The sequence below is a fragment of the Orbicella faveolata genome, unplaced genomic scaffold (genome assembly GCF_042242905.1).
Source record: "Orbicella faveolata isolate gen_17 unplaced genomic scaffold, um_ofav_v1 contig_3, whole genome shotgun sequence".
Lineage (NCBI taxonomy): Eukaryota > Metazoa > Cnidaria > Anthozoa > Scleractinia > Merulinidae > Orbicella > Orbicella faveolata.
Genome location: NW_028301558.1, coordinates 17,612,551 through 17,628,682, shown reverse-complemented (window position 1 = coordinate 17,628,682; position 16,132 = coordinate 17,612,551). Strand labels below are relative to the sequence as shown.

General features: G+C 40.8%; 1 protein-coding gene and 3 pseudogenes across 1 annotated transcript in view; 1 reads left to right on the top strand and 3 right to left on the bottom strand.

Annotated features, from left to right (window-relative positions):
• Positions 1–570: 570 nt before the first annotated feature.
• Positions 571–1,662, bottom strand: LOC149106703 (uncharacterized; annotated as a pseudogene).
• A 409-nt stretch (positions 1,663–2,071) lies between these two features.
• Positions 2,072–2,730, bottom strand: LOC149106702 (uncharacterized; annotated as a pseudogene).
• Positions 2,731–2,774: 44 nt separating this feature from the next.
• Positions 2,775–3,569, bottom strand: LOC149106701 (uncharacterized; annotated as a pseudogene).
• A 3,969-nt stretch (positions 3,570–7,538) lies between these two features.
• Positions 7,539–16,132, top strand: part of LOC149106698 (uncharacterized) — a 46,972-nt gene continuing 38,378 nt past the window's right edge. The window contains exon 1 of the mRNA XM_089298604.1: positions 7,539–7,753. The gene's annotated coding sequence lies outside the window, so the exon portion shown is untranslated. The remainder of the gene's footprint in view (positions 7,754–16,132) is intronic.

The window sequence follows — 16,132 nt, the reverse complement described above, 5'->3', positions numbered from 1 at the left end:
TTTAACCGTTTTGGTCATAAATAGGGTATCGATTTTGGCTATTTTGGTCATAAATATGGCATGGTTCTTAAAGGATTCCCGGCTAAAGACAGTAACATTTAGCTGAACTCCCCTCCCCCCCCCCCCCCCCTTTTGGGCTCTCAGTTATGACTGATCCCCCTTAGTCCAGGCATTTTTTTCGAAACATTACGAGACAAAAAGGCTCGAGAGTCGCGACAAAAAAGTCCTATATCATCACTGGAAAGCTACCCTTTTATTCAATTCTACAAGTACTTTATTCAATGTATTTTTGAATACGCTAGTCTTCCGAATCTTCAGTTTCGTAGTCTACAGTGTTCGAACAAGTTGTGCACGAAGACTCTTTGCATTGGCCACAGGCGGGGGAACATTGCATACCATTCCTGCGACAAATGCACATCATACTGTTACGGTCAGACGAACAGTTACATCTGACTAGCTGGAGAAACGAATCTGGGTAGGCGGCAAGTCCGCTGCAACAGGAAATACTTGATAATTAGTGACTTTCCTCCCCCAGTCCTCCATTGACATGCGAACACCTTCTCCCTGCCACTACTTTACCTGTAGCTAGACGCGCAGGCTATGAACTCGGGCAGCTGCTGCTTTTGGGGGCAGATTCTGTGGCACAATATGAGACGTCTTGGTTGCAAGCTTTTCAAAGCAACGCTGATATCTGAGAGCGTTAAGACCTGCCCCTGGTTTACCACCGAAACGTGATGCAAGAGCTTTTTTTGCCTGCAGTGACAACGTCGGAAACAGCAGAATGACAGCTGAAGACGTTGGCTTGCTCTTTGAAGTGTAGTGCATTCTCAAATTTCTTCAGGGCTGTTGGCTTGCAAACTTAATAGAAGCATGATGTTGCGTCGCATCCGGTGACGGAGTGAAGAAAAAGGAGATTTCTGCAAACTTACCCAGCTTTCATTTTCTTCACACGCCAGACGCGCTCACCTCTCGCGTTTGCCTTTGGTTCTGGTCTAAAATAGAGGTCGCAGCCGTCTTCGGAAGCATGATAACACAGGAGAACTAGCAAATCTGTGTCATCCTCAACTAGAACCGTGGTATTCGTTCGGGCAGACTCTACAGCGGTTTTGACGCAGGTCAGTCGTAACCATTTGCGTGGTGTGTTACCCATTCTACATTCTGGAGGGCCTCGCTTAGCATTAACAGAAAGCGTTGTTTGTTCTTGGGATTCGAGAGAAAGTTATCCTTCTTCATCGTTACAGACATGCTTTCTGTAAAGGTGACAGTGGCAGCAACCTTTCCTGATGCGCGCCTCTGCTGCGTCATAGCTTTAGCTGACATTTCGTCGTACCCGTCAAACAACAATATCGCTCCTCCGTATTTCATTTGCACTTAAGTGAAATGCAAGTCGTACACTACCTTGTGAGTCATAAAACCCCCTGGCCATGGGACTCGATGGAGAATAGCACCTCCGTTCAGCACGTACTGTACATTCCCTTCAGGCTGCGTCTTGGCCTCTAGTGTAAGCGTTGTCCATAGTGCATCTGCTAGCACTGGCTTTTGTGGCTGCCTTAACGTGAATGGGGAATCGAAAAGAGCTGTGGGATATGTGCAGAGATCGTACTGAAGTAATTCTTCAAGTTGGGAGTTCTCACCGGCGATAATGAGCCGCCGCAAAAACATTAAGCATTACTCGAGCATTTTAGTGGCATTTTCCCGGGAAAATTAATTGTTTTCCACCTGCCGAATACGAGAAAATAAAGACTTAACTTGAAATTGAAAAACAATTTCAAATGCCACCCTAATACAACCGAGTGGAGACTAAGGGGAGGTCAGCGGTAGTCAAATCAAATTAAAAGATCATTATTAAAACTATAACATACGTTGAGTTATACTACGTATACGTTTTTAAGCACCCTGAGCTGTTAGCTGTGTTAAAACGTTAAAATGTTTAAAATTAAAAAACCCTATGTATGAGCATTAACCGAGCATTTTAGTGACTTTCTGGGGGGAGACCGATCATTTTAGTGGGAAAATGGAGTATTAAAGTAAAGCATTTTACTGGGGAAATATAAGCATAATGTACAAAAGCCTAACCATTCATAATGTTTCCTAGGTTATTGTCAGTGTTGAGAGAGAAAGGGTTGTGGGTAGCCAGAGCCTTCATATCGCTTGTCTGTGTTGCCTTAGACATTTCTTTGCCCTGTTCTCCAGAGTTGTAATAATAATAATAATGGAATATTTACCCAGGATAAACCTTCAGTACAAAGTACTATTATAACGAGGTCCTACTGACTAAAAATTAAAAACTAATAAATAAGAATTATTAAACTGAACTAATTAAACTGAATTCCCGTTAGCTCTTGCATGAGGTGGTTTATTTCGGCACATGCAGGCTTCGATAACAGCCAGAAAAGACGTTGCTGTTCCGTTAGGCCCCTCCCTCTGGTCAAGCCTGCACCGGTCTTCAGACTTCTCTTATGAACCTGTTCGATGACTAAGTCTATCGATAATCCAGCCCAAATCGATCACTTCTTCTTGCTACGTGAAGACCCGACTAAAGGCTCGGTAGACATCTGGGTGGTCCGTGCGGAGGTCTGTCATCGACTGTAGGTATAGTCGAGCACACTTTGCGTACAAGTTGTGGCCTGACGCAGCGAGATATGGCAGCATTGTGCTCAATGCCTTTAGGCGAAGTTCCTAATTCGCTGTGCGTTCTGCTGTTATAAAGGAGCGCAATATGTCTACCATTTCTCATGCTCGGAAACAAAGTGCAAGGTGGAAGAGACCCATGTAACATCACTTGGATTCATATCGATCACAGGAAGGAACATAACAGAAGACTTGCCCTGGTGTCTTCCTTGGTGAACAATTTACATCATTCCACTCCAAGATGGACGTGGGTTGCCAAACAGTAGAGAGGTCCTCCACAGGATGTCGAGGTTAGCCGTGGGGTCTTCCAGTCGTACGAGAACCAAGTCTTTATATTTGATCTGCACTTTCACCTGTCGGGGCCCGCATGGATGTATTTCTACCTTTCCAGCTGCCTAGATTTCTTCGGGAGTAGCTTTGCGTCGCGTGACATTACGACTGTGCTTGGTGCCCTGTGTTACGACTGCAATCATGCCCATACTGTGGAAGGTGTTATGCCAGTCGAGAGTCCTAGTGTTGTGGTCAACATATTGTTGGCTGCGTACTGAACAAACTCGCCATCAACAGAAGGTATATCAGTTCCTTAGCCAAGTGCAGCATTCTGATTGAACATTTGTACGTCTTGGTATGATGAACAAAATCCGTGGTGATGCAAGGTGTTAATAGGGAAGTGTGAGGCGAAATTGTGGTGCGACTGAACTGCAAGCCCGATCTGTAGAGGTGCGATAACTACCCGTGGCCGCGCAGCTTTAACAATGGCCCGCCCGATGGACCCTACCTTCAGTGCGTTATTTTTCAAAAACGTTGAAAGTGAAGCCGGGAAGGTAGCGGACATGTGATTCGGCATCAGTGGTTATCGTAGGGTAGCTGTATTTTGATGTCGGGATTGATTTGAGGTCGTTTTTAATCAGCTAAGTTGCTGTTTTGAAGATGTTCATCTTGGTGCTCGTGAAACTCTTGTAAGTTTGCCGAAACCATGGTTGTGAGAGTTACTACGTTAAGCTTACCGTTAATATCCGTTATAATGATTTTATCTCAAAAGTATTCCAACTAGAAGTGTTTTCAGGTGCGACCGTCCGTAAGCTTCGCTCTCGGTATCATTCAAATATTCTTCCATTTTCTCCTCTAGATCGCCAATTGTTATCTGCTCGTCGCCAGTCTCTTCAAGAAACTTCGTAACTTTTACAAAAGCCTCTTTTTTTTTTTTCATTTTGAGGGCGACCGACTTTCCTCTTTTTTACGGAAGGCAGCGCATCTGCCTCATAAACTTGAGGTAATTGCCTATTTTTGCGAAAGTTCACATTGCAGGTTTGGTGGTGAACAGCGTTAGCTGCAGGCAAATCGTGGACATTTATAAGCCTAGCTCTTATCGTTTCCGACCACTCGTCGTTCCTCTCCGAACAAACTTTTAATATCGTGTCTTTGGTTTCAATTGTTGTAACCTTGAATGTTTCACCCAGTCTTTTTCTCTCGAATTCAACCCAAATTCAACTTTGGTGCCGCAAAAGAAACAATCGGTCCTGAAGGAGAAACATTGCTCTGCTTTGCGAGTTAGGGAGCGATGAGTACTAGTTGTTTCTTCTGAAACAGATTTCCTAGCTCACTTGATGCTGCTGGGACGATAGTACTTCCGCCGGCACGGCTGATGTGCCTGCTGCCCAGGGACCGTAGTTGTGGTATCAACTCGCTCTGCGCTGGCCCGGTTGATCCCTTCGCTTCCCTTATCTTTCAAAGTTACGACGTCACTGTTTCATCCATTAATTGTTGGAAATCTTCGTCTGAAATTATAGGCAAATTGAAACTTGTCAGCTATCAAGGAGAACGATAAGGGCATAATGTAGACTGCAAAACAGTCGTACTTTTTGCGAATGTGGGCGATGGTCAATATTCGAACGAAAGGTCTGAAGCGAATGTAAAAACGTCGAGGGAGAACTTGCAGGGCGTGAGCTTTATTTATCACTTCATAAGTAAGTGAAAACATTTCCTTCGGCTTTAGCGAAACTTTTCGCCAATTTCATAAAATTTGGTGCGATTCCTGGACATTTTTCTTTATCTTCTGAAGAAAAATGGATGAATTTACTAAGGAGTCAAATTTTGTGACAGAAAACTGAAGTAAGGGCGAAGCGATGAATGAAAAACAGGGTTTACTGGCCGAGGTGAAATGTCATTGTTGAATGTTTATAGTGTTCGATGCACTTAGCTACAACTAACTAGTTAATAAATTTTTCTTGAATTATATAATTTTAGAACATGACATTAATTTTACTTTCAGTATAAAATTCTCCTTTTTAAGTTCTAAATTCGCTTATGGAATAATCATTCCTCGCTAAATACTTCACTCAGATAGCTAACAATCGTGGACATTCTCCACTGGTTTTACGTGTGTTTTCTGACTTAAGAATCTTATACTAGGAAGAAACACAATACATTCTCTCAATTTTTACTAGCCCATGCTGCACGTGGCGTAAACTCGAGCAGCATAACAGGCAGTACATGCAACCTCGTTTCCATGCTGCGCATTATAGGGCTCTAAAAAAAACTCGTTTTTCGTCAACTTCCACAACTCGGATTTTCGGGAACTTTTGTTATGTTATAGAGGACAAGTTCCTGGACCAAGAACCGTTAAGAAATATTCTTTTGCCATTAGTGGCAGGTTGACCGACTTTTGGCGATAAAATGCCTGGACTACCTCCCGTTATTCTAAGAAACAAATGATGCTCCAAAAATCCATAAAAGATAATGAAAATCGTAAGGCCGAGAGCAAGCAATTCTACGCGCAAACAAATTATTTCTGCACGTATTTTTCCTGTTTTTCTTGGGGCTACGGACTGAACAAACCGGACAAAGGAAATGGCGTTGTCATTGTTAGCAGATCTGTTTATCTCAACAAAATGAAACAGTTAATTTCTGATGGCACCAAATTCAAACCATTAACGCACAATCCAACTAAATCTAGAGAAGAAAGTCTGTCCACATATCCTCGCAAGCTTAGAAATGATAAAATTATTGATGAAGCAACATTCCACAAGATTTTACCCAGTGGATCGTCTCCTGGTGTGCTGTATGGTCTCCCAAAGGTTCATAAAACCGGTTGCCCATTCCGCCCTATAGTTTCATCTGTTAACACCTACAACTACAACCTTGCTTTTTACCTTGTTGGTATACTTCAGCCGATTTCGACAAACCAACACACTGTTAAGGTCTCTTTTAGCTTTACAGACTGGGCAAAAAAAACACAAACATGACAATGGAATAATGTGCTCCTTTGATGTCTGCTCACTATTTACAAATGTGCCACTCGATGAAACAATACAGATTTGTCTTGAAAAACTGTATTCTCTACCCGATCCTCCGACATTACCTCGTGATGCTCTGCATAAATTATTAGAATCTGCCACTAAGAAAAGCCATTTTCTCTTCGATGACCAATACTACGACCAAATAGATGGAGTAGCCATGGGTTCACCGTTAGGCCCAGTTTTGGCGAACATTTTCATGTGTCACTTTGAAGAAAGATGGGTCACGAAAGGTCAAATTCGTCCGTCACTCTGGTATAGGTACGTTGATGACACTTTCACCATGTTTGACAGCAAAGACACTGCTAATGAGTTCCTACGATATTTAAACAGTCGTCACGAGAGTATCAAATTTACTATTGATTTTGAACAAGACAATGAAATTCCTTTTTTAGACATCCTCATCAAACGCTGCCCAAACAACACTTTTGCCACGTCCATCTACCGGAAAAAGACGTTTACTGGCCTTTATACTAAATGGGATTCCTTCACTCCACGCAAGTACAAAATAAATCTCATTCGTACACTTACTTATCGCTGTTACCGAATTTGCTCCTCCGCTTTCCTGCTTAAATCTGCCCTTGATGACCTTCGCAAACTCCTGCTTCAAAATGGCTACCCACAAGGTATCATCACTTACAACATTAACGACGTCCTAAACAGAAACAGAAACAAGCCAAGCAGCCCCGTCCCTACGGTTCCGAAGAAAGATATTATCATCTTATTACCTTACTTAGGTGTACAAAGTGACCAAGTCTCTAAGCGTCTGAAATCATGTGTATACAATTTCTGTTCATTTGTCAATCTTAAGATAATTTTTCAAAGCACTCGCCGAATCAAATCTTTCTTTCAATACAAGGACCGTCTAAATCGTTCACAGAAATCTAAGGTCATTTATAAAGCTGCTTGCTGGGACTGCAGTGACTTTTACATAGGCAAAACAAAACGACAGCTTCATGATAGGAAAACGGAACATTTCAAGGCTCTCACTAAGAATGACCCCACATCAGCCATTGCCGACCATATAAAAGCCACAGGTCACAACATCAAGTGGGATCATTTTGATATTCTAGCTTCTGGTAAAACAGATTATCATTGTAAAATTAAAGAAACTTTGCTCATCCAAGAACTTAAGCCGGCTCTTAATGTAAACGTCAGCAGTGAGAAGCTGATACTTTATTAATAAGCTTAGGCTTTTATTGTTTTACTGTTAAGAAACAGATGTTTCTTAATCTCGTTTCCAGACCCCTTATTTACATTTCATATATAGTTTTCAAAAATTGTAACGGTCTTTATTCCACTTTTGAAAATGTATGTTGCGTAGCATACGAAACGTCAAGTTATTAAAATGCGTAAGTTTAATATGTTTATCACCGCTATTTGTGTTTTATTCCTCGTTAATACTTAATCCTATAAAGCTTATAACTTATTACCTTACAAAAATCATAAGGCAGTGTCCAATTGCACTGATGAATTCGTATAAAAGCAAAGTTCAACGATTTCTACACGTTCTCACAGATTTTCTTTCACCTTCAGACCCCAGGAAGAATACGTGATTGTAGGCCACGCATGTATCACGAAGGCAAAGTGTTACATATCCACGTGACTAACAGACGTCATCATACAAATGACTGACGGAGCCTGGGAACGGGACACTGGCCCCGACAAGGAAGCGAGCGATTAACCCGAAGAGCTCTCGGTTTGCGTACATCGTCTTGTTTGCCTTAGGTGTGTTTTGGCATATTTTCCGTAACTACACTCTTCACACTTGAAAGGAAAGGTGTTAAAGGATCAGCTGTGCATGAAGAGATGGTGTCTCTGTGAAGGTAACCCAAAAGTATTTGTAAACTAATATTTATGGTGTTTGATGAACGCGTATCAGAAAAGCGAATGATGGAAGTTAAGCGAAGATATTTAGGTTTAAGCTTAATTATTTAAGTTTACCGTTTACTTTTCGTTTCAACGCTTCCACTGAAAAGCAACCTGGAGAAATAATTGACTTGAGAAGTGGCAGTATTGTTACGGGCTGATTACAGCAAATCCTTTGAGATTCAAAATACAAAGACATTATGGCCTTGTCGGATAGAGATAATAGGTCCAAACACTGCTACACTTTTATGTTAAAAGAGTCTCTTGGAGGGAAAATTTCATTGAAGTGTCGCGCGCGGGACGGGGGTGGGGGGAGAGTGGTACCATTTGGTTCTGTGTCTGGGGCCTACTTTATTCAAAGTAAACTACGCCACGAAAATTGAAATTTTCAAACAGAAACACAAAATGCTCACTCATACAGTATGATCACACTGACATGCTGATGATGATCATGGTTTAGCTGAAGACACTATGAATCAAATGTATTTACTAAGTAAAATGATTGCTGTAACGTACAGTATTTAGTCTGCTTGACGAATGATAATTCTTCAGCAATCTCGCTCATCCCATAGAGTGAGCTGTTATATGATATTTTTGTTTCTCACATGACTCTGATTATAAACAAGAGCTTCCCGATCCCCACATGTGTAAGATCACGGCATAAATATCGTAGAATAAAAACCTTGGGACTGGCTCCTGAAGAGTTGTAAGGGTCTTCTAATTGTAGACAACACAACTTGTTTTAACAAGTTTAAGAAGTGTTGGCCCTAAGTGGCAGAGTATACCACGCGAAAGCGCTTCAAAACGAGTCAAAGCGAGAGACGCCGGCAAACAACAAAAAATACAACACGGCAACGAGCTTGGACCATATATCCGAGTGCCAGAGACTCTACAGTTAGGTCAATTTTATTCAGAGAATCAGAGACCATTACATTTTAGTCATTGAATTTATTAAGTTTCCGAACAAAAAACCCTTGCAAGTGACGTCTTTGTAACATAACACCGCTTGTGAGTAATGTTCTAGTCCATCGCAAAGATGAATTGCGGACTTAAATCTTCTAGAGAGCTAAACGCATTGGCAAATCTGGAAATCCTACAAACAGGTATGGCGTAACTATACACTCTTTCTGTCGATTTCTGGTGTCAACTCACAGACAGAAGCGCAGAAAGACGCATTCTTTTAGGTTCGTTTCGGTTAATTATTCATTTGTTCGGAAGGCCTCTTAATCCCTTCCGATATTCTAAAGATAGTTGTTACCTCCAACGTTTTTGATACAAGATATTTAATGCCTGCGATGTTTTCGCGGAATCTTTTGGGTGCCAAAAAAGGTGAGCTATCTGGAGAGGCAATGAATGAGTCTCTCAACTGAGAGCATTTTATTGTGAAGAGAGCATCCACAGTTATCGACGAAACAGAAAGAATGATCGGAATGCTAGTTCAAAACAACCGCTTGGCAAAGCTCACAAAAGTGTCTTTGTCTTGTTAGTGGTGGCAAGCGCGTGTTCTGCCTCGGATCTGGAGGTCAAAATCAGCTCCAGTGTATACAGGAAGCGAAGAGTTCATGGAGTCTCTGATCGATCAGCCTGAAGAGCCATCATCAGCGAGCTCTTTAGTGTTAGCTGGAATTGCTATTATTAGATACTCTGGAATCTAAGGAATCTGCTGTTCATGCTGTCGACACGCGAAAGAAATTCATGCCGAGATGCCAATCGATGATAGAAAGGTCAGATTGACTGTGGTGCGGCAATCGAAATCAGTCTCGGCAAAATAAGCTCAAGGTCACGAAGTCCAGCCGACTACGAAATCTTTTCAAATGTCGAATGGATCTCGAATACAGCCTATCGGAATATGACTCGTTATGAATAATCTGAAAGACTGGAAAAGTACTCCGTAAATTTTGTTGTCGTCGACATTGTTCTTACGCGCGCCTTTGATTGGCATTAGTTCATTACCGCCCATCCGTCACACCGACTATGGAAAATTGCAATGCCGAACTGTTTCGCGTCTGCCATTATTTATCGCGAAGCCTCCGAATGTAATTCTTTAAACTATTTCTCACCTTTCAGAGTTGAATATTTAAATTTTGAGATATAATTAACTGAGCTTTTCTGCCTGAAGATTTGTCCGTCCTAACTTAGTTTTAGGCAGGGAGCTTAAGCAAACCACGACGACGACGGCAACGAGAACGCCACCAAACAAAAGGTTTAATGAGCTGAACAATAGCTGTGCACGGGCGTTTTAAATCTTTGTATATTTCTTTGCCGTCCTCTGCAAAACAACAACGTGAAATGACCAAGTTCTGCGTCGTCTACGGAACGTGGACGACGACGGCTAATTTTTGGTGTTTCCATTTGGAATTGAACGCCGTCGTTGCATATTTAACTTAAGCATATTTTTAGAGCCATTGGCGTACCGAACAGATCTAGACAATGGCGAATTTCGCTGGTAAAATATAAATTCATTTTTTACTAGGCGTCGTCCTTGGCGCCGTCGTCATGGTTGCTTAAGCTGCCTTTTGAAACACCGCATTTATGATTTTCCTGTAATGTGTTGAGTTTGAAGACTTTCTACGAGTGATTTAAATCTTGAAACTTCAAGGCAGTTACAGATCACTCAACAACACTGAAAATAACCACTAGATTCAGGGCTCCTGCTAGATTTTAATGTTTCAATAATACAGCGATAGTAAAGATATTGGAAACCTCCATTCCTTGCTGTTTAGTACCAGTTTGAACTCTCGATCAAACACGGTGGGCACAGAGGAAGCCAAAAGGTGCACTGTGCGAATAACTTGCTGAGTTTTTATCAATTATCCTGAAATTTTGCAACAGTGTAGAACTCGTCATCCTCTAAAATCCTATGTTTTTTGTGTTTGGCATTTTTGGCGGGAAAAGGACGTCACAAATTTAGCGCCAAATTTTGGCTTTAGTAATATGGGTATCTAATGTTACTATTTGAAAGAACTTTTCACAAGGATCTCAAAACTGGAAAAAGTTTTGAAATATGTCTATCCACTCAAAAGATCTCACGTTTTGAAATTTGCATTTTGTGCTATTTTTATTAATGACCTTTTGGCTTCCTCTGTGCCCAACGTGAATGTGAAAGCATTCCTGCCTCTGCATTAGGCTCGATTTCCAGCCGTTTTGTGATCCTGCGTACCTTAGCCCACCTCACGGCTGGATCACAGGTCTACCCATTGTAATTTGCGAGAGTTTTGGGCCAATCACAGGCAAGACTGCTCGAATCTAGCAGGCTTCGCTGTGATTGGTCGATTCTGTCACTCGTCTATTCAATATGGCGGATATCAGTGCTGATGAGTTTCTCTTTTGCCGTTAAGTGTGTTTTAGAGCGCTTTCACATCGCCAAATTTAGGGAAACACAGCAGGAAGCCATTTCGAATTTGTTAAAAGGAAAAGATGTTTAGTTTCACAGCCTACGGCCTCAGGAAAATTCGTAATTTTTCAATCCTTCCCGATAAATAATAAATAAATAATGACTTAATTGGATAACACGATTACTGATAAAACCAGAAGTTCTCATTGTGGTCCTTAAAATCTACCAAATAACTACAATTACAAATTCAAATAGAAAAATACAAAGAAAAAATACAATTGAAAATTCATTAGAAATTTCTACTAATAATAAAGTTGTCAATTCTAGAATTCCGATCTTTGTATTTCTTGAATATTAGATTTCTAAATTTACAAAGGGGAATGAGGCCCCTTGTAGTACTTAGTTGACGAGTTGTGTAATGATGTCTGTTATTGACATCATTATGATGTCTTTATTGTTGACATCGTCGATGTTGCGTAGATCGGTCCGATTTACTAGTTGTGCTTTGGCTACCTCTCTGTTCAACTCGCTTATACAGGACCGAGCTAGGCTCCTTACTTCAATCGGTGTAAAAGCAGCTTTTAGCGGGGACGAGTAAAATGACGAAAGCGTTACACGTAAAAAAGGAGTCGAGGGCGGTTGATTTCATGTCGCGGTAGCTTCCTCGGGGTCGTTTACGGATGTAACCGATGGTGAGCCATATTTTAAATACAAGTGCAAATGAAGCCCATTGTATCCGACACTGATAAGAATTATAATGATTTGTTTGAAATACTACATATCAAAACATCTAATAAGATATATAAAATGTACATCATTGATTCTTAACTTCTTTAACAATACAATCAAAGTAGTCCTATATTATTATTGTATTATATCTCAATTTAGTTCAACACAGTTTATTAAGTTGTGACAATTCTTTTTTTTCTTCTTGTGATCAGTCAGTCCTTTCAGCCTTCTTTATGGCTTTATGTAGTTTTATTAAATACAGATATCAAACGATTAAATGGCCCTTTTAAAATAATTCTTTTCACCACAAATTTGACAGCTGATTAAGTTTGTGCAGGGGCTTTTCAGCCAAAAAAAGATGGCAAACATCCCGCAAATAGTTTTCAAGAAGTGCAATATGTTTCTCTTGTTAAAGGGGTCCCCTTTTAATTGTTGTGCTCACCGCAACAGCAACTAAAAAAACCAGAGACAAAATTATTTGAGCTTAAAAGTCTTTCATTCTTCATCAGATTCCCAATAAAAAGAACATTGATTTTGTCCAAGCTATCAGTGGTGATGCAAACCTCACCTTTGCCCTTTTCGCCTAACTCTGATCATATATTTATCGAAGCATATCACCTAGTTCTAGGTGATATGCTTCTGATATTTATTATTTACTATCAGATAAACCAAGTTGTCTAGAATGATCAAATTACGTAGGAATGAGCAAAAAACTCATAAGATGCGTGACACTGCCGATAGATTAGATGAAAGGATCAAAAGGTTCTTAAAAGTGTCAAATATTCGCTGGTAATCTAAACGTTTCGGGCTTAGCCTTTCTTCAGTAGGTGGAATGATTGAGCCACGCCATACAAAAAACTGTGCGCGTACTCACGCACGGAAAGCGCGCGCATGAAGTACAAAGTAAACAAAGGCGTGCTGCGAAATAGGAAAACCATTGTTTTAGTGCGCGTATGTGTAATACCCACTAGACCTACAGTCACAAGAAAGGAAAGTTAATGTTTAGTCCGTTCGGTCGAAGCGTGCCCAACTTGAAGATCAATTTAACATCAGCCGCAAGCAGCATGAAATAAGTTTGTCAAGCATGTATGGCCGCTTTATTTACAGATGCTGACTACCGAGGAAATGGCCGTGTGCCTCAATATTCAGTTTGGCGAGAAAAAAAGGTTATTCGAGGGCGATTTGTTATTCTAAATCAACTTGATTTTGTATGTCGGTTATTTGTAACAGCAGTTTTCGATAATTTCAAAATGTAGGGTTAGAGCTAAACCCTTTGAGCTAGGTTGCGAATGTTATTTACGCCCGTGTGTTTACCCAAACATGACACGCAATTTTGTTCACTTTGTTGTCGGATCACTAAAATCGGGATAGGAACTGACAGCCTTATACTACTGATATCTTTTTTGCCAAGAAAAAAGAGTTCTTACCTCGACTTTACACACGAGAGCTTCTTTGCTTTGGAAATTCTGCGGAACTAGCAACATTCAGTGGTGGTAAAACTGGTATGGTATTAAGGGAAAGCTCTAGTTCGCTACCCCTGCTACAGAGATCTTGCAACAGAGGTAGGCTGATGAAGATATGTTGGCTTATGATTCCTAGTTTCAGTAGATGGTTCTCTTGCATTGCGCCATTCGGGCTAAGGATCGACGATTTCAACTTACTCAAATAGTTTTTTTACTCAGTGAATTGTGACAATCGTTGCAAAGATACCCTTCGTGTCGAGATTCTTGCTGGCTACGTTTTCTTATAGATTTGAGACAAGTTCCCGTTTTAGTTTACACTTTTTCTTGAGTTAACCAAAACATTTCCACATAGAACACATCTTTGCTAACAGATTTTCGGAGTAACAAACTCCGCCATTTTTTTCCCGCGCTGCGTGCGCGCCTGCAAAGTAATTTGCATAAATAGCAGATGTGACGTCACGGACAAACGCTACGGCAACCTCTCTGTTCCTCCTTCGAAAAAGTACCCTGGTTGCGGCTGGTCACGTGTCTGCTAGATTTTTGCAGATTCAAGGAAAAATTTATGATTGAAGGGAGGGGCAGGACAGTTAAAGTTTGTCTCCGCTGAGCTCACCTACTGAGCCCAGTGGGGAGTGGAATTTGTAACCCTGTTGTGGATCGGCTAAACTCACAATGAAGGCGTTGACACATTCGATATTGGAGTTCAATGCATTCAATGTTCGGCTTAAAGGTTAGCTCTGCATTTGGCTGAATTTCTCCCATCGATAGTTGGACGGTCTTCAGAATTTGTGGCGGTGAAAAAAATTGGCAAAGAACTTGGAAATGACGACCACAACAATAAATGAACCGCGCGGTGAATTTCATTTTATCGTTCGGCAATATCACAACGTAGGTATTTACTCATTCGTTTAGAGTTAAATACGTCGTATGTTCGCCTACTAAGGTAATTTTGAATTTGATTTAATTACTCCAATCGACAGTTTGACGGTCATTCCATTCTCTTGCGGTGAGAAAAATTACGAAGAACTTGACATCAACAACGACTGCGCGCTGAATACTAATAAGATTGATTAAGCAGCTTATATTTTTCGATCGGCAAAATCACAACGGAGATATGGATGCATTCTTTTAGAGTTTGATACGTCTAGTGTTTAGCCAAGAGACTAGCTTTGAATTTTGTTGAATTCATCCAATCGAAATGTTTGACGGTCATTCGATTCTCTTGCTGTGAAAAATTTTATGAAGAACTTGACAACAGCGACATCAGTCGCGCGTTTGCAAAATCCAACGGCTTTCGTTTTAAAACTGTTTAGCGGTAAGTCCAATTTTCGGCCAAAAGCTAGCTTCTCATTTAGTTGAATGCATCGCGGTGCTAATTTGACGGTTACTTAAGTCTTTTGCTGTGAAAAACTGATTAAACTATAAATCCAAAGCAGGTTGTTGACGGTTTTTAAAAAAAGCAGTGAAAAAATAAGCAAAGTTCCCTCTCAATTAACATCTCATACTCATAAAAGTTCAGATCATAGAGACGAAGCACCGGTCAGGCAGGATCTCTAACAACTACTTGCTTCAATTTCAAGATAACGTCTGTATGGCAGCGCTATATTCACCTCCCTGGACAGTGTTGACAAAATTAAGTTGAGGACCCACCCTTGGTGCGGCTTTGGTTAGCATACGTAGACATGCGACCAGCCGCAACCAGGGTACTTTCTCGAGGGAGGAAGAGAGAGGACCCTGGGAACAAGGTTGGCGCTACGGAGCAGTGATCCAGCCGTTCGGAGGAAGACAACAACCGCACTTCCAAAACGGCTGGAAATCGAGCCTAGCCTCTGCATGGGAATGCCCAAAATGGAATTGCTGGAATTGCTTGCACAGACTCAAAACTTTTACCAGATTGAGGTATTTCATTAACAAGCTATTTACAATTTCTTGACCCGTGGACTAAAGAAAGCAGCTTCTGCTTACATGCTTTGCATAATTTGTACTGGTGATAAGCATCAGCTTTATTTGTGTGGTGGAAGAAAACTGTGTCATACCTCTGGATATCAAAACAGGGCTGCCATCTGTAAAGGGAGATATGAAATAGACCCACAAAAGGCAAATGAGCCGTGTTACCAGTATGTGTGTGTTAGCTAGTAATGAGGTAGACAAAAAAAATGGTCATTCATCTAAAAACTGACATTAACTTGGGCAAACCTGAGTCAACAGAACCTCCACAATGTTGAAATAAGCCGACGTTGTTAATTGGCTCTAAGGCTTTGGAGAATAACAAGAAGTTGTATCAAGCACGCGCAAGAGATGTTTGTTTTATTCCTCTCATAAGGCAAAGAGATCAGTAAAGATTTTAATACATCAAATTTGGCCTATAGTGTTGCCTATCAGTGGCTTAGTTTCTGTAATGAAAGGATAGTTAAGTAAAACATTAAGAAAGGTTAAAATAAGTTCAGATGAATGCAGTCTTTAATAGTGATTGTCTCAAATGACAATTCTTGTTGCAAGAGAGGAGCACGTACTGTTTGAAAACTGTTTCAGAGGCGGCAAAAAAATTAGTGCCAGGGACTACAAAAAGGGCAACAAAATGAGGTAGTAAAGTCCAATTTCCTGCACATTCTCCTAAAACATTCCACATTCCATTCCACATTCCATTCCACACTCCACTTAAACAGTATAACACTCAATCAAGAATATCTCTAGAAATATTAAAGCAGTGTTCTTCAATCTTGGCTCCCGAAATGTACAATCTGGCTCACACGGAAATAAACATCCACATTACTTCGTAGTGGAGTTCCTGCTCGCATGTTTACGATGGA